Here is a 22,500-nt window from a genome sequence, read left to right as displayed (position 1 = left end):
TTTTCCAGCAGTCATGAAGAAATCAGCCGACACTGATTCGAATGGCCGGGATGGGTTGTCGTCACATCGGAGGGGCTCACGCTGTTGGCTTGGTTGAAGGATTTGGCAGGGCTCACAGGCACGGACGGTGTTCACAATGTCGGAGTTCATGCCCGGCCAATACACAACCTGCCGTGCACGACGTTTAGTAGCCTCGGCTCCTCGGTGGCTGTCATGTAGACGATCCAAGACGTGGCGACGGAGGGAGGCTGGGACTACAATCCGGGTTCCGTACAGGATGAGGGCGTCGTCGCAATAGAGGTCCTCTCGTATCTTCCAATACGGACGCAGGGCGTTAGGCAGGGTGTAGCGGTCACTTGGAAACCCTTCCTTGACGAAGTGAAGAAGGTCAGAGTAGGTAGGGTCATCAAGGGTTGCGCGGCGAAGTCCTTCCAGGGTCAGGTCTCTGGTGTGAGCCTGATCTGGAGAAGCCTGAGCGTCTTCGGAGGCGAGGGACTCTATTGCGTGCAACGTGACGACGCTCCTGACGGAGAAGTTCGTCTCTGCATCTAGGATGTTGTCTTCTTGTGTTGGCTTGCTCACTGGAGAACGAGAGAGGGCATCTGGGATGCACAGCTTCTTCCCCGGTCTCCAGGTTGCGGTGAAGACAAATGCAGATATCTTCTCCTTGAGTCGCTGCAGGCGAGGGTTGTCGATGGCATCAAGCGAGTAACTATTTAGAATGGGAACTAAGGGTCGATGATCCGTGACAAGATCGAAGTGCTGAAGTCCCAAGACGTAGAATTTACACTTGAACATAGCCCACACTGCAGCTAGCAACTCAAGTTCTATGGTTGCGTAGCGAGTCTCCGCATCGGTCAAGAAGCGAGACCCACATTGTACGAGGTGAAGCTTTCCACCACCATGATCCTGCAACAGGGCGTGGCCTAGACCGTATAGGCGAGATGCGTCCGTCTGAAGGATGGTTGGAAGGGCTGGATCAAAGGTGGCGAGGACTGGTGGGGACGACAAGGCCTCCTTGACACTCTGGAAGGCCAAGTCGTGGTCGGGGGTCCACAGGAAAGCTCTATGTGGGCTCATTAAAGGGCGAAGGGGGGCAGCCGCGCTTGAGATGTCTGGTGAGAATTCGGTGAGTTGATTCACCAGGCCCATGAACGAACGGAGGTCCGTCAAGTTGGTTGGCGTGGCGAAGTCCCTGATAGCTCGGACCTTCTCGGGGTCTGCTGCGATGCCCTTGAGAGATAGCTGGTAGCCGCAGAAGGAAACATCTTGTAACGCTAGGACAAACTTGTCCACATTCAGGGTAATGCCATGTGTGCGGCATCTGATGAGTACCTCATTAACGCGCTGAAGGTGTGTCAAATAATCCTCGTCGTACAAGAGGATATCGTCAACAACTTTGACACACTGAGGTACTCCCTGAAGCGCGATGTCACCTCTCCTGCAGAAGGCATCTCCCGTAGCAGCAAAGCCCATAGGCCCTCGAAGGTAGCGGAAACGTCCATAGGGAGTGATGAATGTCGTGAGAGACTGATCCTCCGCTGCCAACTGGAGCTGCCAATAGCCACACAGCGCATCCACGGTGGTGAAGAACCGAGCTCCAGGGTGGACACTGCGTATGGCTGCAAACGGTGTAGGAGACGGGTGGGTCGGACGGGACACTTGACCATTAAGTTTCGACAAGTCCGTCGTGATGCGAACACCGCCACTAGCCTTCGGGACGACTACCATTGGGTGACACCATGGTGATGGATCGTCTCCTACGGGGGCGATTATTCCCTGGGACACCATCGAGTCGAGTTCTGCCTTCACCGGGTCCTGGTAGGCGAGGGGGATGAGTCGTGGGGTATGGATGGCGAAAGGCTGTGCGTCCTCCTTCAAGTGTATCCGCATAGGTGGGCCAGACATCGGCTTCAGCGGTGCATCCTGTAGGTCAGCCTTTCTAACTAGCACATCCGAGTACTCTCGAAGGAAGTACTCCTTCGCAGCCTGAGGAGTGGTGGTGCTAGACAAAGGAAGTAGGGGTGCTGCAGCCGAAGGTAACGCAGCTGTAGCGTCATGATGCTCACCACCTCGTGAAGCTTCCGCTGGCTGGACATCTGGTGACTCCCCTACCCGGTTGACGGTCGTCTTTGAAGTCTTGATCTGCCTGGGGAAGTCCGACGGGACGATGGCCAGGGCTCTGCAATGCTCCCAGGACAGCAGAGGTGTAGACAGGGAGCCTTGGACATCAATCCACCCCGTGCAGGACCGTGTGCCGTAGGTCAGCTTCGCCTGGAAGGAACCCAAAGCTGCAGGCATCCGTGATCCATCGGCGTTGTAGTACCGCAGCGATGGAGGAGGGTCGAGTTCCTGCTTGGCAAGACCCAAGTCCCTGAGGTGTTGTGGGCCTATCACCGTGGTGTCAGCCCCGGTGTCAGGTATCACCTCGATGCTGCCAGACACACCGCCACTTGTGACGACGACGGTGATGGTAGGCAAGGGTGTGGGTCTGCCGCGAGCCGAAGACTGAACCCTCCTGATGCTGCCAGCTTGATCCTCCAAAGCTCTGGGAATATGGTGAGGGGTCTGAGCTCGCACAACGTGGAATGTGGAGCGGTTATCCCCCGCCGGCTTCGGATTATTGGGCTTGGCGGGCCGCTGAGACGTCTTGGGCGTCGACGACTTGCATAGTTTTTCGAAGTGTCCATATCGGTTACAAGAGTTGCACTGAACGTTCCTCGCAGGACACTTCTCTGTGTGAGACCAGTGGCCTGTCTTGCCACAGCCACTACAGATTGCAGCTGCGGAGGGGCATCCCTTGGGGCCGTGCTGCTGTTTGCCACAGGCGCTGCAAGGGGATGATGACGTAGGGGCGACCCGTTGTGACTCTGCCTTGCTCTTATGGGTGGCCTTCTTCCCCTTTTTGTACTGCGAAACAGCCCGGGCGGCAGGTGAAGCCCGTATAGCAGTAGCGGCGGATCTGGTGGCTTCATAGGCACGACATAACGTGACGACGTCTAAGAGGGTGGAGGAGGCATCAAGGGCGACGATCTTCTGTACGAGCTCCTCGTCGCTAACACCAGTTAGGATGCCGTGTTTGATCCAGGCCTCCTGACAGTCGTTGTCGTTGGCCTTGCAAACGTCGATCTCCTCCGAGAGACCTTTAAGCCTCACGAAGAAGTTTGCAAAAGTCTCACCAGGCGCCTGCTTACAGCTTGTGAAAGCTCGTCGACGTAGAGCCTCGTTACTTGAGTCCTTAAAGTGCTGTTGGAGAGTGTTGAGGACTTCGTCGACGGAAGATGTTGAGTCCGGGGGCAACAACAGCGTGTGCTCTAGCACTCGTTGAGTTTCGAGGGAGAGGCACATCCTGAGTTGTATTAGCTGCTTGGGTTGTGGTAACTTGGCCAAATCAACCATTGTGGCGTAGTCAGCCCAGCGTCGCCTCCACTCCCTGAAGTACTGAAACGTGACGTCAGTAGAGAGAACTGGTGGAGGTTGAGCAGTCGCCTTAGGTGCTGGTGGTGTTCCTGCAGGGCTCGACGACACGGGCGCCTGAGGTGGATGTGATGAGACAGATGGAGGGTGTCCAGGCGTGGGGGCAGGTGAGGAGGCAGGTGGCGGGGCCAATCTTGACAACAAGGCCTCGAATCGTGCTGCATCCTCCCGTTTCTGCTCTGCCAGTTCTGCCCGGTAACGTGCTGCTTTTTCTTCACGCTCGACACGCGCCGCATCGTCTCTCTCCTTCATGTACGTAAGGAAGGCGTAAAAGTCCATCGGTGAATGTTGCTGGTCGGGCGATGGATGGGCATATGTGAGATGGGAAGACGCGCCAGCCAGGAAGGTGTAGGGCTCAGGGGAGGACGACGTGCCATGTTCTGCTGTCTCTTCTCGTCCCCGATGTTCGGCTTTCTTCCTCCCGTGTGGCATCGTAAGCACGTGAGTCTGTAATATGCGTGCTATGTACGTGTGCGATCAAGTGCAGAGGTGTAGCGGGCAGTGGTGGTGGTGGAAGGTGCAACAAAGGCTAACGTAGCGGCTGTCAGTTCTGTGGTGAGGGGGGGGAGGGGAGGGAGGGAGGGGCATGCGGCGAGGCTAGACGCGCGCAGTCACAGTGTCCTCTGTGACTCCGTAGCGAGAGGATTTTGTATCGCGCTGTCCTCCGTGATATGCCCAACCGAAGCCTACCCTCTGGTAGTGGCGTCTTCCAACGTTACTACCAACACCACAAAGCACTACACAAACACTGGGCACCACACTGCACTGCACAAACACACGTAAAAGCACTGAGTTGATAGCTGAGTAGCGGCGGGGCAAGGTAGCGTCCTTAGAGGGAACCGGTTACCGCCGCAGGCTACTTGTAATTTCCCCTTTGTAGGTCGTCCACGGGTCTCTTCCACGTCACTGCGCCATGTAGGTTGTCTATCCGAGTCCTTAGCGTAGGGTGGGGACGATGGAAAGACGTGAGTATAACTTAAGGTCCTTTAATAAGAGAAATCCAGTGGAGCGTACCCCTACAGAGGCAAGTACGGGGACAGACTGATTGAGTGGCCCTCGCGAGGGGGCACGTGGGAATGTGAGATGCCGGTTAGTATTTAACAAAGGAAATAAATGACATTGGTACCTGAACACCTCATATCATTAACCTACAGGTGGCAAACTCAATACAAAGTGGTGGCCAGTGGTATCCAGGGCACTACAGAACAAAGTGGTTTCTCGGAACAAACTGGTGTGCAGCGGTGTTGTGTGATGGAGGAATACACAAACCTATCGACTCTCTCATAATAAGTACACGCTTTGAGAAACGCATATCACACCACCATCGCAAGCAAGTTGCGAGGCGTCATCTTAATCACATAGAAGAAATCTTGGGTGTATTCAGGTACTTGACGCTCCCTCACCTGACTCTTCCATCTCAGCTCCTCACCCGTCTTCTCGTCCTTCATCTTTTCGTGGACGTCTTTACGTTACACGTGCACCCTGTTCGCCTCGGTATCAGTACACTCGATCAAATTCCAGAACCCGGATATTTCACCTGCATCCGTTGCAAACTGCATGGTCATGTTATCGCGAAATGTAGAGTGGTTCTCAATAGCTCAGGTAGACACTCATTCAACCCTGATGCATTCTGTTCCTTCCACAAAAAGGAATGTCATTTCTTGCAAGATTGCAGGCATTATCTTGCACAGTCTCAGGTTATTCAACAAACAAAATTTGGAAACGACATGTGCCATTCCCTGGCCAATCCATCATAACATAATCATCAGTTCTCAAATCATCACCTTCTTATGTAGCTTAACAGCGTACAAAGCACAAGGTAGGCTTCATCCATCACCGTAACTCACCACTTCCTTCAGTTAACATTAGATATGCTGGATTATTTAATGTCATTGTCACAGATGTTATGTGTCATTCTGCATCATACAAAGTTTTCTTTGACCAGGGTGTTGCTGCTAACTTATCAATATGGATGTATTTTGAAGACTCTTTTCCTCTTCTCATAACCACATGACTGCATTACCTCCTAATATTAATCTCAATGGTGTATCTGGGAAAATTGTCTTGCCTCATGGGAAAGTACTCTTATCATTTTTTTTTTTTTTTGTCACCCCAGGAACCAGATATATGTGATTATTTCTACATTGTATCAAATGTCTCTTTCAGTGCTGATCTTCTCATAAGCTTCAACACCATATGCAAGTATGACATCAATATGCAATCAATGAAATTCTTCAAGGGGATAGTTATATTCCTGCTGTTCTTCCTTATGGTACTCCTTCTCTTGCTGGTGAAGTAACGTCAGTCGCAACTATTCCTTCTCCTAACGACCAGGCATTATCTGCACGGGATTTTCATGTTACATCATCTAGCTTGCCTGTCTCACTGTCTTATTCTCAACCATCTTCCCAATCTCACTACAGTGCAATTTCTTTTAACCACATTTTATTAGCAGATCCGGTAATGCTATCTGAATGTGCTTAATATGTTGCAAACTCTAAGGTTTAGTCTGCTGTATCAGGCACTGATATCCTCTCACCATGTAAATGTGTTGAGTTGGAGTCTCTTCTCACCATCATCGATGGCAATGGATTCTGCAAAATCGGGCTGAAAAATGTCACCTGTCAAGCTCAAAGCAGGTGTGCTTCTTGGAGAAACCTTGCCTTACTCTGAGAAGGTTGTAACCTTGGATGATTTACCTCCTTCCTCTACCAATAATATATATGCATCTGACACCTTCTAGGCCACACAGATGTCATCACACAATCCATTCATCTGACACCTGGGTTCAAGAAATCTTACATCCCAAGCTACAGGGTGTCACACACCTGTAAAGTTCTGCTTGATGAGGCTGTGCAAGGTATTTTGCTGCCTGATTTCCTCACAACGCTCCTTTGTTACTCATTCCTAAGAAACTAGGCGACTGACTGGATTGTCGTTGTCGATTTCAGGAAATTAAATGCATCTACCATTCCTGATCGTTATCCACTGTCGAGATTAGGTGACCTTCAGTCTCAGGGTTATTCAAATGCGATATTTTCCACTCTAGATTTCTATTCAGGATTCTTTCAGAATGAATTCGAGGAAAGTTCACGGCTATACACTGCCTTCACTACCTCCTCTGGCCAATTCATGTTCAAACGAATGGCTCAAGGTCTACATAACTCGCCTTTGACGTTTCAAAGATTGATGAGCTGTTCCCTCAGAACTCATTAGTAAAAGTCTCTTCTGCTTTTTCGATTCTTGATGACGTTATCATTGCATTAAAGCATCTACAAGAGCATTTTCACACTCTGTCTCTCGTTCTGTCACGCTTTCAAGCTACTGGCCTCAAAATCAAATTCAGCAAATGCTCGTTTCTTAAACAGTAAGTCAAATTCCTTGATCAAAAGTCGAAAGAGATCGTATTCACATTTTAGATGACATAATAAATGCTATGAAAAATTTCCCTGTTCCAACCAGTATCTGTCTGATTAGGACATCCATCGGTCTTGCTGGATTTTATCGCCAGTTTATCAAAAATTTCAGTCTTATCGCTCAGCATTTCACTCATGTGCTCAAGGAAAATGTTACATTCATCTAGTCTGAAAAGGAAAAAAAATGCCTTTGATGAGTTCAAAACTACCTTGTGTCAAACACCAATCCTTACTTTTCCTAATTCCAAGGAAGATTTCATCTTATACACAGACATTTCAGGCTTCGGAATGGGTGATCTTCTCATGCAAAAAAGATTCACTTGGTAAATATCGCGTTGTAGCATATGCTAGCAGACTCTTCAATAGGGCAGAACAAAATTATGAAGTCACAAAACATGAAAGTCTCGCTGTGATCTGGGCATTACGTCATTTTCGTGAGTTCATATTAGGCTATAAAATTTATGTTCACACTGACCACCATGCTGTCACAGAGACCTTCAAAGGCAACAACTTCACAGGTCAATTTGCTCGCTAGCAACTCTCGATTCAGGAATTCAATCCTACATTCTCGTATATTCCCGGTAAGGCAAACTCAGTGGCCGACGCATTATCACGCAATGTTGCTACTATTCCAGCCATCACAGGTAATCCTGCATGCCGACCATGGATGAGATCTAGAAATATCAACACTCAGACGCGTTCTGTTCTAGTGTTGGATATTACCTCGAATCTGCTAACGAGACAAATCTTTCTGAGTTGAAAGTGAGTGCTGATAAGTTTTTCATGCAAGACGGTCTCTTGTATATGTCGAGTGACGTGTCTACTGACAATTTTAGTGAGCGTTTATCTCAGCTCGTGATACTTCAGTCGTTAGCGAGTACCATACAAGTCCACGACTCGCCCCACGCAGGACACCCAGTTCGAGACAGATGCTTCACACAAACAAAATTATCATACTTCTGAGGAAAGATATCTTTCACCATTGTGCACTCTGTTCTCTGTGCTTCACACCGTCCATCACTCGCTCACGACAGTCCCTCACTGCCTTACCCCATCGCTTCAGCGTTTGCGTGGATAATTTCACCCGTTTCACCATTTTCGTTGCTCTCAAGGTCAAAACTACAAATTCTGTTGGTCGCGCGATCATTGACCACATAATTTGTGTTTATGACTCTCCCCTTGTCCTCTTATCTGATTATAGCGCTGAATTAAAAAAACGCTGTCATACAGGAGATTTGTAAAGAATTTCAGATCAAGAAATGAAATATCTCAGTTCAAACGGCGAAGTAGAGCATTGTAATAAACATATCCTTGACAATCTGCTTTACATAAGCAAAGCACTCATGGGACAAATGGCTTCCTCAGCTAGCCTGCCCTCTCAACTCAGTAATTCACTCTATTATCGACGAGTCTCCTCAGTTCGTGCTGTTCGATAAAGACAAGCATCTTCCACACGAATTCCTTCACAGCGCTCCGCGTCCTGCCTACATCATGGACAATTACATCAAATGTTGTCTGTATGATTTTCATTACACTCATAAGGTCATTTATGATCGCCTCACTGCATAGCAAACCGAGATATTGCGGAAACAGCATCGTAGAGCAAAAGATTCTTCCATCGAAGTCGGTAATATCGTTTTCACCAGAGTTCACGATCGCAGCTCTAAGTTAGATCCATTATTCACTGGTCCAAATCGTGTAATCGAATCTCTTCATGGCCACAAATTACAAATTTTATATCTCAAGACCTTCGCAGAGCAAATCACCCATGTCGATCACTTGAAGCGTGTGAATAAAGGGTTCGATGATGAGTGTGCACATCACATCACATCACAGGAGGAGGCAGTAGACACCTGCCGAAACGATAATTACTCCCAGTGAGGTCTAAAGCACTGTTCAGGGGGTGCTGTGAACTTATCATTAAACCCAGCTGTGACCTCACTGAACGTTTCCCTTTGTGTCTCACAACACAAGGGGGTAGTCACAGCCTGCCCTCTAAAGACAACTCTCTTCCTCCACACAAAACTACAAGCACCTAATAACACACACACCCTTCACTCAAAAAAATTTAAAATCATGGCGACTCCTACACCAGCCTCGGAGTCCCCATCTGGGGAGGGGACCATAAATGTCCCCAGGTCGGACTGCCTTTCCGTCGACGACCCTAAGTGTCTTGACACCCCCCTCAACTTTTTCTTCATTAACTTCTGCAACATTCGCGGTCTAAGATCTAATTTTCAATCTCTAGAACACCACCTCTCCTCTTCTAAACCTCATCTTCTTTTCCTCACGAAACTCAGGTGTCTGAGGCAACTGACAGTAGCCCCTTTTCTGTTCCCTCCTACTTTCTCTATCCTCATTTTCGATCCAAAGCTGGATGCTGCGTTTATGTGCGCAATGACTTAACCTGCTCTCGTGCCCACGCTCTTGAATCTTCCGAGTTTTCCACCATCTGGCTACGACTACAGAGTCATTCTCATACTAAATTTATCTGTGCTGTATACCTCTCTCCTAACTCCTCTGACTATAAGAAATTCTTTGACTACTTAACTTCCAAAGTGGAGCACATTCTGACCCTCTTCCCTTTTGCAGAGATCTCCATTCTTGGAGACTTCAATGTTCACCACCAGCTTTGGCTTTCCTCTCCCTTCACTGACCATCCTGGTGAACTAGCCTACAACTTTGCTATCCTCCATGATCTAGAGCAATTGGTGCAACACCCTACTCGTATTCCTGACCGTCTTGGAGATACGCCCAACATTCTTGACCTTTTCCTGACCTCTAATCCTTCTGCTTATGCTGTCACCCTTTCTTCTCCGTTGGGCTCCTCCGATCACAATCTCATATCTTTATCTTGTCCTATCACTCCAATCCCTCCTCAGGATCCCCCTAAGCGAAGGTGCCTCTGGCGTTTTGCCTCTGCTAGTTGGGGGGACCTGAGGAGGTATTTTGCTGATTTTCCTTGGAATGACTACTGCTTCCGTGTCAGAGGCCCGTCTTTGTGTGCTGAGCGCATAACAGAGGTGATAGTGTCTGGCATGGAGGCGTACATTCCTCACTCTTTTTCTCGTCCTAAACCTTCTAAACCTTGGTTTAACACAGCTTGTTCTCGTGCTATACATGATAGAGAGGTGGCCCACAAAAGGTACTTAAGCCTTCCTTCACCAGAATCTCATGCACTTTATATTTCTGCCCGGAACCATGCCAAGTCTGTTCTCCAACTAGCCAAAAACTCCTTCATTAACAGAAAATGTCAAAACCTTTCAAGATCTAACTCCCCTCGTGATTTCTGGCATCTAGCCAAAAATATCTCCAATAACTTTGCTTCTTCTTCTTTCCCTCCTCTACTTCAACCAGATGGCACCACTGCTGTCACATCTATTTCTAAAGCTGAACTCTTTGCTCAAACCTTTGCTAAAAACTCTACCTTGGACGATTCTGGGCTTGTTCCTCCCTCTCCTCCACCCTCTGACTACTTCATGCCACGCATTAAAATTCTTCGTAATGATGTTTTCCATGCCCTCGCTGGCCTAAACCCTCGGAAGGCTTATGGACCTGATGGGGTCCCTCCTATTGTTCTCCGAAACTGTGCCTCCGTGCTTGCACCTTGCCTAGTCAAACTCTTTCAGCTCTGTCTGTCAACATCTACCTTTCCTTCTTGCTGGAAGTATGCCTACATTCAACCTGTTCCTAAAAAGGGTGACCGCTCTAATCCCTCAAACTACCGTCCTATTGCTTTAATTTCCTGCTTATCTAAAGTTTTTGAATCTATCCTCAACAGGAAGATTCTTAAACATCTATCACTTCACAACCTTCTATCTGATCGCCAGTATGGGTTCCGTCAAGGCCGCTCTACTGGTGATCTTCTGGCTTTCCTTACTGAGTCTTGGTCATCCTCTTTTAGAGACTTTGGTGAAACTTTTGCTGTTGCCTTGGACATATCAAAAGCCTTTGATAGAGTCTGGCACAAAGCTTTGATTTCCAAACTACCCTCCTACGGTTTCTATCCTTCTCTCTGTAACTTCATCTCAAGTTTCCTTTCTGACCGTTCTATTGCTGCTGTGGTAGACGGTCACTGTTCTTCTCCTAAATCTATTAACAGTGGTGTTCCTCAGGGTTCTGTTCTGTCACCCACTCTTTTCTTATTATTCATTAATGATCTTCTAAACCAAACTTCTTGTCCTATCCACTCCTATGCTGATGATACCACCCTGCACTTTTCCACGTCTTTTCATAGACGTCCAACCCTTCAGGAGGTAAACATATCACGCAGGGAAGCCACAGAACGCCTGACTTCTGATGTTTCTAAAATTTCTGATTGGGGCAGAGCAAACTTGGTATTGTTCAATGCCTCAAAAACTCAATTCCTCCATCTATCAACTCGACACAATCTTCCAGACAACTATCCCCTCTTCTTCAATGACACTCAACTGTCCCCCTCTTCTACACTGAACATCCTCGGTCTGTCCTTTACTTATAATCTGAACTGGAAACTTCACATCTCATCTCTAGCTAAAACAGCTTCTATGAAGTTAGGTGTTCTGAGACGTCTCCGCCAGTTTTTCTCACCCCCCCAGCTGCTAACTCTGTACAAGGGCCTTATCCGTCCATGTATGGAGTATGCTTCACATGTCTGGGGGGGTTCCACTCATACTGCTGTTCTAGACAGGGTGGAATCAAAAGCTTTTCGTCTCATCAACTCCTCTCCTCTAACTGACTGTCTTCAGCCTCTCTCTCACCGCCGTAATGTTGCATCTCTAGCTGTCTTCTACCGCTATTTTCGTGCTAACTGCTCTTCTGATCTTGCTAACTGCATGCCTCCCCTCCTTCCGCGGCCTCGCTGCACAAGACTTTCTTCTTTCTCTCACTCCTATTCTGTCCACCTCTCTAATGCAAGAGTTAACCAGTATTCTCAATCATTCATCCCTTTCTCTGGTAAACTCTGGAACTCCTTGCCTGCTTCTGTATTTCCACCTTCCTATAACTTGAATTCCTCCAAGAGGGAGGTTTCAAGACACTTATCCACCAATTTTTGACCACTGCTTTGACCCTTTTAAGGGACTGGCATTTCAGTGGGCATTTTTTTTTATTAGATTTTTGTTGCCCTTGGCCAGTATCCTTCCTACATAAAAAAAAAAAAAAAGACAATATTTCATTAATATTCAACTGATCCACAAAGCTTCTCAAGTCTAACTCCACACACATCTTCTTACAGACGAAAACTTTACTCCCACTCTAAGGTTCAATCATTCTCGGTTCCAATATCCTGTATATAATATGCGTATATTTCTCTTATTTATATGTGTTGTATATAAATTGCATAATGTTATCATGTCTGTACATTATTGTTAAGGTTATCGCTTCCGTACTCTCTCTCATATGTCATGCATTGTTAATATCTTATTACTCTCATTATTGTTATGTTCAAATGCAACAACGCATTTTTCGTAGGGGAAGGCGCTGTATCTGTCGCATCAATTGTAACAATTGTCATTAAATATAAGCATCTCTCATGTATTCCATTGTCCTGTATTCCACGTGCCCTGTAATCATGTTTTTTTTTTTTTTATGTAGGAGGGACACTGGCCATGGGCAACAAAAAATCCAATAAAAAAAAATGCCCACTGAAATGCCAGTCCCATAAAAGGGTCCAAAGTGGTAGTCAAAAATTGAAGGATAAGTGTCTTGAAACCTCCCTCTTGAAGGAATTCAAGTCATAGGGAGGTGGAAATACAGAAGCAGGCAGGGAGTTCCAGAGTTTACCAGAGAAAAGGATAAATGACTGAGAATACTGGTTAACTTTTGCGTTAGAGAAGTGGATGGAATATGGGTGAGAGAAAGAAGAAAGTCTTGTGCAGCGAGGCCGCGGGAGGAGGGGAGGCATGCAATTAGCAAGATCAGAGGAGGAGTTAGTATGAAAACAGCGGTAGAAGACAGCTAGAGATGCAACATTGCGGCGATGAGAGAGAGGCTGAAGACAGTCAGTTTAAAGAGAGGAGTTGATGAGACGGAAAGCTTTTGATTCCACCCTGTCTAGAAGAGCAGTATGAGTGGAACCCCCCCAGATATGTGAAGCATATTCCATACATGGACGGATAAGGCCCTTGTACAGAGTTAGCAGCTGGCGGTGTCAGAAAAAACTGGCAGAGACATCCCAGAACACCTAACTTCATAGAAGCTGTTTTAGCTAGAGATGAGATGTGAAGTTTCCAGTTCAGATTATAAGTAAAGGACAGACTGAGGATGTTCAGTGTAGAAGAGGGGGACAGTTGAGTGTTACTGAAGAAGAGGGGATAGTTCTTTTGAGGCATTAAATAATACCAAGCTTGCTCTTCCCCATTCAGAAATTTTAGAAAGATCAGAAGTCAGGCGTTCTATTTCTTTCCTGTGTGAAATGTTTACTTAATGAAGGGTTGGACGTCTATGAAAAGACGTGGAAAAGTGCAGGGTGGTATCATCAGCTTAGGAGTGGATAGAACAAAAAGTTTAGTTTAGAAGGTCATTCATGAATAATAAGAAGACAGTGGGTGACAGGACAGAGCCTTGAGGAACACCACTGTTAATAGATTTAGAAGAACAGTGACCGTCTACCACAGCAGCAATAGAACGGTCAGAAAGGAAATTTGAGATGAAGTTACAGAGAGAAGGATAGAAGCCATAGGAGGCTAGTTTGGAAATCAAAGCTTTGTGCCAGATTCTATCAAAAGCTTTTGGTATGTCTAAGGCAACAGTAAAAGTTTCACTAAAATCTCTAAAAGAGCCAGAAAGAAAGCCAGAAGATCACCAGTAGAGCGGCCTTGACAGAATCCATACTGGCGATCAGATAAAAGGTTGTGAAGGGATAGATGTTTGAGAATCTTCCTGTTGAGGATAGATTCAAAAACTTTAGTTAGGCAGGAAATTAAAGCAATAGGACGGTAGTTTAAGGGATTAGAACGGTCACCCTTTTTAGGAACAGGTTGAATGTAGGCAAATTTCCATCAAGAAGGAAAGGTAGATGTTGACAGACAGAGCTGAAAGAGTTTGACTAGGCAAGGTGGGAGCACGGATGTACAGTTTCAGAGTACAAAAAGAGGGACCCCATCAGGTCCATAAGCCTTCCAAGGGTTTAGGCCAGCGAGGGCATGGAAAACATCATTGCGAAGAATTTTAATAGGTAGCATGAAGTAATCAGAGGGTGGAAGAGAGGGAGGAATAAGATGTGAATCGTCCAAGGTAGAGCTTTTAGCAAATGTTCGAGCGAAGAGTTCAGCTTTAGAAATAGATGTGATAGCAGTGTTGCCATCTGGTTGAAATAAAGGAGGGAAAGAAGAAGAAGCAAAGTTATTGGAGATATTTTTGGCTAGGTTCCAGAAGTCACGAGGGGAGTCTGGGCCAGATCTATTTTTAAACTTTTCTCTTTCCTCTCTCCCTCTCAAGGGAATATCACACCTTTCCTACATTCCTGTCAGTCCTGAGGGAAAATACCTGCATTGTCTTTTTCCGTCTTTCTCGCAGGATCTTATATATATATATATATATATATATATATATATATATATATATATATATATATATATATATATATATATATATATATATATATATATATATATATATATATATATATATATATATATATATATATATATATATATATATATATATATATATATATATATATATATATATATATATATATATATATATATATATATATATATATATATTCTCATACTGTTCCGAGAAATCACTTTGTTCTGAAGTGCGCTGAATACCACTGGCCACCACTTTGTATTGAGTTTGTCATCTCTGTATTAGATGGCTGTCACCACTAGTCCTGATGGATTTCACTGGTTCTGAATTGTCTGTGATCTGATCTGATCTGATCTAATCTCTGGTCTGCTCTGATCTGATCTCTCTGTTCTACTCCGATCTGCTCTCTACGCATACAGGCTCTATTTACGTGAAAGAAATGGATCAGGTTTGAGAATCCGAGATGAAGGGATGGCCAATCATACGCCTGTAAATGCGGTGAAGGAACTGAAGGAACCAGTGACATAGGTCGTTATTCTGACCAATGCCCTGCGACGAAGACAAGAAAGGCAATGCAGGTGCTTTCCCTAAGACTGGCAGGAATGTAGGGAAGGTGTGATATTCCTTTGAGAAGAAGAGAGGAAGGGGAAAAGGTTAAAAATAGAACGGACTGGCCACGTGAGGACAGTGCACGTCGAATACAGGACAGTGGAATATATGAGAGATGAATATATACAATAATAATTGTTACGATTGATGCGAATGATGCAGTGCCTTCTCTCTATGAAAAATGCTTCCTCGCATTTGAACATCATAATAATAAGAGCAATAAGATACGAGCAATTAATAGATAATACATGACATATGAGAGAAGGTATGGAAGTGATAACCTTAATAATAATGTACAGACATGATGACATAATACAATACCTATACAACACATAAATGTAGGATATTGAAACTTAGAATGATTAAACTTTAGAGTGAGAGCGAACGCTTACATAGGTATTTGGTGCATCTTTCATCACTGTACTCAAAAAAAAAAAAAAAGTTTCATTTTTAAGTTCGTTCTCGGGTTCTACATTTATTTAATTCAAGTCTAACGAACTTGAAAACTTGAGTTCCTACAATTATGTGAATAGCAGTGATGGCTGAATAAGCAGTTTTATAGTTTGCCACGTAATGATACTGAAACCAAATGTGCTGCTGATGGCCGTCGATAGTTTGGACAACTTTGGTTAGTAATTCCGTGTAATTAGCTCCGATCAGCATGTCGGTTTCACTGCAAGGGTACTCTGTATCTGAGCTGTATAACCCCTATGACAGTTCAGGGACCTTTGACACGTCTACTATTTTTTTATTTTTTATTAAGCAGATATTTCATTAGTACCAATGTCATTTATTCCAAATACTTTAGAAGTTCTGTCAATTAATGGTATACAATATTCCTTGTTGAAGTGAAGTTTAATGACTTTACCGACTTTAATAAAAGACAGATTCACCTCCTTTCCCTTTAACCTTATTTTATCTTTCATGGTCTGTGTAATTAACGTGATGTCAGAACCTGAATCCAAAGTACTCTTTTTTTTTTTTACGTAAGAGGTTCGCTGGCCAAGGAAAAAAAAACCGGAGGAAAAAAATAATCCCACTTAGGAGCCAGTCCAAAAAGAAACGTCAAGAGAATCATAAAAAAAATGAAGGATAAGTGTCTTGAAACCTCCCTCTTGAGGGAATGCAAGTCACAGGGAGGAAGAAATACAGAAGCAGGCTGGGAGTTCCAATACTTACCTGAGAAAGGGATGAATGATTGAGAATACTAGTTAAGTCTTGCATTAGAGAGGTGGACAGAAAGAGGGTGAGAGAAGGGAAAAAAAGTCGCGGATCGAGGCTACTAGAGGAGGGGAGGCATGCAGTTAGCAAGATCAGAGGAGCAGTTAGCATGAAATTATCAGTAGAAGATAGCAAGAGATGCAACATTGTGGCGATGAGAAAGAGGCTGAAAACAGTCAGTTAGAGGAGAGGAATCGATACGACGAAAAGCTTTTGATTCCACCTTGTCTAAAATAGCAGTCTGAGTGTAAACCTCCTGCCCCCATAAATGTGAAGTATACTCCATACATGAACGGATAAGGCCCTTGTACAGAGTTAGCAGCTGGACGGGTAAGAAAACTGGGGGAGACGTCTCAGAAAACCTAACTTCATAGAAGCTGTTTTAGTTAAAGATGAGATGAGAACTTTCCAGTTTAAATTATAAGTAAAGGATGTTCAGTGTAGAAGAATTGAGTGTCAATGAAGAAGAGGGAAAGTTGTCTGGAAGGTTGTGTCAAATTGATAGATGGAAGAATTGGGATGTTTAACTTTTCGCATAACATCATATATTTTGTGTGTGATGAGACTACGAGTACATGCCTGATGTTACCCTTTCAAACATTTAAAACATACAGTCGCTGTTTGCCAACTCAGACCTGTCTTAGTTACTTAGATTATTATTATTATTATTTTTATTTATTTATTTATTTTTTATATAGCAGCCAAATGTATCATGGTTCACGGAGCTGTCAATCTACTTTATATTAGTGTTTACAAAATAATACCCTTTATCATTTTTTTTTTTTCAGATTTAAAGTGCATGACTGAAACTCTGTTAAACAACAGATAAACTGATATTCTTCATTCATTTGTTTTATAAAATCTAACTAATTCTGAGTTCATGCTACCATCAGACGCATTACTAATATGGTGTATAGACATCGTATCATTACCAATAATCCTCACACTGAAATTCGTACATTCCGGTATTTTTCTTTCCTTTTCCAAAAATAAATAAATAAGTAAATAGATAAATAAATAAATAAATAAATAATGTTGAAGGCAGCTTATTGATAGTATTATTGCCTACTCTTTTTATTATTATTATTATTTTTATTATTATTATTATTTTCTTTATTACCAACTCTTTTTTTTTTTAGTGATGGCAAGTCTTTCAACATGACTGACCACATTAGCAGTTTTAATGTCATCAGCCAAGTTTTTTTTTTTTTTTTCATTCAAAATCTAGTCAACACTGCTCTTCTTGATCCACCATCTCGGCGAAACTTTGGTGCCACCATCGTTAATAATTTTTAAAGCTTTAATCTTCATTGCTCCTAACCGAGCAATACCTCAGCCAATTTTAAAACACCACTGCAAAACGCGGACAGGTTCAGTTAAGTAACTATCATACACTTTAGCCTATAGGACAGTTTAGGTTACATAGTGCTACTATAGGTCCGATCCATCAAGGTAAATCACCATTCGTTAATAACCTGCAACTCCACACATTATTCAATGTAAGGACGCAACTCTCGTCATGCTTCAACAAGTGGTATGAGAACAACTGCCGCCGGTGAAGCCACGTTTCGAGCAGCGAAGCGCGTGTCGGCCAGCCAAAGTCCTCCCTAACAGCGAGGCGAGGAGGTGACTGCGTAGCGGACCAGCAGGCAGACAGCGCCAGGCCAAGCGAAGGATATCACCTCTTCTACGCTATCCTGACCACCAAGGGTGCTTTCCCAGATCACTAAAAGGCTGCTCGGATTGGAGTGGGCTCCATTAACCGGCGGCCCTTGGCCTTATTCATCACCAGCTGTCACCAGCCAAGCAACAGCTCCCCACACTTGGCTCCTCACTTCGCCGCTACTGTTGCTCCACGGCTACCTATCTGTGCCTCGTGTAGGGTGAGCTGTGCTATCTACCTGCTTCATCCTCTGTCCTGACGTCTGGCGTCCGTGAGGGAATCCTACCCTGTGGAGTGGAGACGTGGCTACTGGAGGAGCCACCTGGACAGTGTAGATCAACTGTTTGCGCTTGTGATGTGTTCTTATTATATATATAGTGCCATGTTCAGTGTTTATTTTAACCACATTCCTAGAATAGTAACTTACACCCGTCACACAGCTACCTCGGCCCTGACATTCAGGAGAGTAAGCCGTATTTTAGTGTCTATGTCCAGTCCCGGGTTGGCTGGGCGGCGTCTGGCAAGTCTGAGTTGCCAGTTATGGCAACCACTCTGGAGAGCGAGAGAAGAGAGAGAGAGAGAGAGAATGGCTTGAACTGTGGAAAGGGAGTGTTGTGCCTCTACAAAAGAAAACTGAGACAAAAAAAATTACACAACCGTGTCCTTGCTGCCTGTGCTGAGCGAAGTGTCAGAGACAGATGTGGCCTCGAGTCACACGACACCTCGAAAGGTACCACTTGCTGACCATCAGGTAGTTAGGTTTCAGGCAGGGGAGTTCGTCGGCAGACCTACACCTGCTCCTCTCGAGAAAATGAGGTGGAGCCCTTGACCAAGGGGAAAACCTTAACCATCATGGCTCTTCACATCGAGGCGGGGTTCGACAGAGTGTGGCAACCAGACCTCATAACAAAGCTCCGTGGTGTAGACGTGGACTGGGCACTCTTCCAGCTCCTGGAGAATTAATTACGAGTACTTGAGAGACAGACATCTAAAATAATCATCAATGGGCGTGAATCAAAGCCACAACTAATAAGGGCAGGTGTTCCTCAAGGGAGCTGCCTCGGTCCTTTGCTGTGGAATGTGTATGTCAATGATCTGTACCTCGTTCCGATCGCGAAGGCGTTTCTCGATGACATAACGCTATCCTGCAGCTATGGACTGGAGGAGGAATCTGCAGCCAATCATGACATCAACGCCACCCTGAGTTCATTGTGGCTTGGGGAAGGATGTGGCAAGTTAAGTTTGCAGCTAACAAAACCCAGCTGCTCAGCATCACTAGCCTGAGTCTCTGATGCCACGGGATGAGATAGAGGTGCTAGGGGTGACTTACGACCGGATGTTAACCTTTAGGACCCACTTGGAGTGACTCGCCAGAGAGACCTCGGGGATGGTGGCATTCCCGAGGAAAATCTCCTACTTCCTCGACGCCAAAGGAATAGAGTTACTCTACAAGGAACAGGTCCACTCCTCCTTGTAATACGAATGCCTGGCCTGAGACGGTGCGACCACCTCGCTCTCCTGGACAAGGTGCAGGACCAGGCGTTGAGGCCCATCAGGGAAGGTGAGCTCGGCGTTCACTCTGCACTACATACCCTCCACCACCGGGGGACGTGGCGGACCTCACCGTCATCTTCAAGTTAGCTCACCTGCAGGGTCTCCGGCAGCCTGTCCGACAGGCCGAAGGCACCACCAGAGCCCTCACCCGTGCTCCTGGGGAGCTGCACAAGCCCTGGTGCAGAACATGGCACCAGCAAAGGCATTTCCTCAATACATACATCGGTTGGTGGAACGCGTTTGTTGAGAGCTTGTTCAGACAACTCCAGCCGTCTGAAGACGCCTATGTTTTGCAGATCAGACACTTCTCCAGGAACACGTCAAGGTGCTGGGGATGACAGTGAAATGCGGCCTACGTTTCGACCGCCATATTGCTGTTATTGCACACCAGGCCTCTTTGCGCGCGAAACCTCGACTCACGGGGTATCCTCACACTATACTTGGCTCCAGTACTGCTTTGTATGGAGTACAGTGCCTTGTCTTGGATGCTGAGTTCCATTACCCCCTTGAAGAGACTGGATGCCGTGCAGAGGCGTGCCCTGCGGCTGGTGGGGACGGACGGACGGACAGCAGCAGCAGCAGAAGCAGACCAGCGTCACCTCGCTGGAGCATCGGTAGAACGTGTCAACGATGGTGTTCCAGCACAAGGCCCAGATGCTAGGGGGCACTCAGCTTGCTAAGATTTCCACCATGAGAGGTCCAGAAGGAGTCCAGGACCGCCACCTCCAGAGACATGCTGGTACAGGTGCCTCTGTCTCGCTCAAGGCAGCACCAGCGTTCCTCTACAACCAGAACCGCCATACTGTGGAACTTGTTCACGGCAACCACGAGTGACACACACAAAATGACACTTCAACAAGTGAAAATGGCTTCCCACATGTGGCGGAAAATGCAAACTGCCACACTAGTGTTGTGCGAGTAATTTTGTATATAGTAAGATGTTTATTTATTTTTTTATTTATGTATAGGCTTTTTAAATCGCAACATAAAAAAAAAAACTTGCTTCTTGAAGCTTGCTGTATACAGGGTGTAACGCGAGCTTCTGCAAAAACTGAAAGAGGTGAAGGAACGTGTAAGTCTAAGTAGAAAATGTTCTATACACATGTGCATTTTATGGCTTTGTTTATCCGTCAGAGGAGTTGAAAGTGTATGGGACTCACAGGTGTGCTATGCATGCTATGCATGCTATGCTATGCATACTGTGCATGTAGCTATGCGATGACGGACAGACAGTTGCAGTGTCGCAATCTCGGAAGTGCCACTTGGTTAAATTACGAATGGTTTAATCTTATTTTTTGCAAGCTGTGGAATATTACAGTATCTTATAACAAGAAAAATGGTATTAAAAAGCATGTAATTTACCGACAAGCATTACACGACAACATTATTGATTAAAAAGTAATCCTGTAAAATGCTACGTGGCATCATCACTCAGCTGTTTTCAAGGTCGCTCGCACTCGCTCCCCCCTCCTCCATCTCTTCGATGACGCCACGTATCATTTACAGGAGTACTTTTAATCACCACAATAATGTCGTCGTGTAATGCTCAGATTCAAATTCAGTACTTTTATTTACAATATATATATATATATATATATATATATATATATATATATATATATATATATATATATATATATATATATATATATATATATATATATATATATACGGTATTGTGAAAAAGACATCAACCAAAAGACAGCCTTATCACTTATCGGTTGGTGTTGAGATTGCAGGGGAACAGAGCAAACAAGATGAAGATGTGTAAACGTTAGTTATTTACGCGTTAAGGTCACAGAACCCTTGGTGTACTCGTAATGTTTCTGGGAGAATGTTAATAAAATGTATGGAAAGGTCTGCAAGATTAGGGTACGGCACAGGACATATGTACAAAAGCACAGTCCCTCAGGTAGTGTTCCAGTGTTGGTCCCTCGCTGCACACAAGCGGCATCTCCTCTTCTCCTCCGAGGTAATGAGTCCCAGCTCCTCACCATAGAGATAACCCAGGAAAATTTTGAACGCCACCACCACAGCCCGCTTTTCTACGATAGGGCTCGCCCGGCCGAAGGATCCTGCTTGAACCTGGGCCAGCCAGTGTGCAATGAGGCTGTCACACTGCTGGACTTGCCCCGCTCTCGTCAGCGCGCAGTTTTATTTTCCGCCTCAGCTGTCTCATTGTCCTGGGGATGTGAAGGCTCACCACTAGCTCATGAGTTCCTTGCTTGACCAGCGCGTCTGCCTTGTTATTGCCTGTTATGCCAACGTGGGACAGGATCCACTTGATGCGAACTGTTCGGCCCATTTGTTGTATGTTTCCTGCTGTTGTGCGAACGGTGTGTATTAGGCGGGACTTCTCACTGTGGTGAGACGGCAGTGACAAGATGGCTGTCATGGAGTCCATGTGAATGACGACAGTGTGGTGATGTGAGGTGTGAGCGTGCTGTACTGCCATTAAAATGGCTCCCAGCTATACCTGTGCAGAGCATGAGAAGTCAGTCACCCAGGCTGTCTGTGTTGGTGGCGACGGTGCTGGCGGCGGCGGCGACAATGGCTATGGCCTTAATGAGTGTGAATCGATTGAGCCATCTGGAAATTACACAGCTGTTCGTGCTTCTCCGGTGTCGTGAATGTTCTGTCGGCCGTGTTGTTCCAGCTCAGCAGTGACACATTCCTGCTTCCTGTGTCACGGTGGCTTGATAATAAGCCCCATTGGCATCTGTGACCACGGGGGTGCTGGCGCGTCCCATTCTCAGCACGAAGGCGGTCCTCACGTCCTCCCACGAGACTCCAAGTTCCTGGATGTTCCTCACAGCCTTGCTGATCCATTTCTTTAGGCCTCGCGTCCCCTCATGATAGCGATGAAGAGCCATGAGAACGTGGTCTGGGTGGTCATCCCGCACAGATGTTCTGAAGAGGAAGTTGGCCATGGTATATTTCACTCTCTCTACTTGTTATGGGATGTGCGCCTCTGCCCGCAAATTGTCTGTTGTCGTCCAGTGAGGCGCGCCAAACATGGTTCTTAAAGCTTCATTCCTGGCGGCT

The 22,500-nt window shown here is 45.7% G+C and overlaps 1 protein-coding gene across 1 annotated transcript in view; it reads right to left on the bottom strand.

Annotated features, from left to right (window-relative positions):
* LOC135099284 (uncharacterized) overlaps nucleotides 1-22,500 on the bottom strand; it is a 40,829-nt gene that overhangs the window by 16,879 nt on the left and 1,450 nt on the right. The gene's annotated exons all lie outside the window — the stretch shown is intronic.

The sequence above is a fragment of the Scylla paramamosain genome, unplaced genomic scaffold (assembly GCF_035594125.1).
Source record: "Scylla paramamosain isolate STU-SP2022 unplaced genomic scaffold, ASM3559412v1 Contig115, whole genome shotgun sequence".
NCBI classification, from domain to species: domain Eukaryota; kingdom Metazoa; phylum Arthropoda; class Malacostraca; order Decapoda; family Portunidae; genus Scylla; species Scylla paramamosain.
Note: the sequence above shows the minus strand (reverse complement) of the source record. Positions and strands in the feature narration are given on the sequence as shown.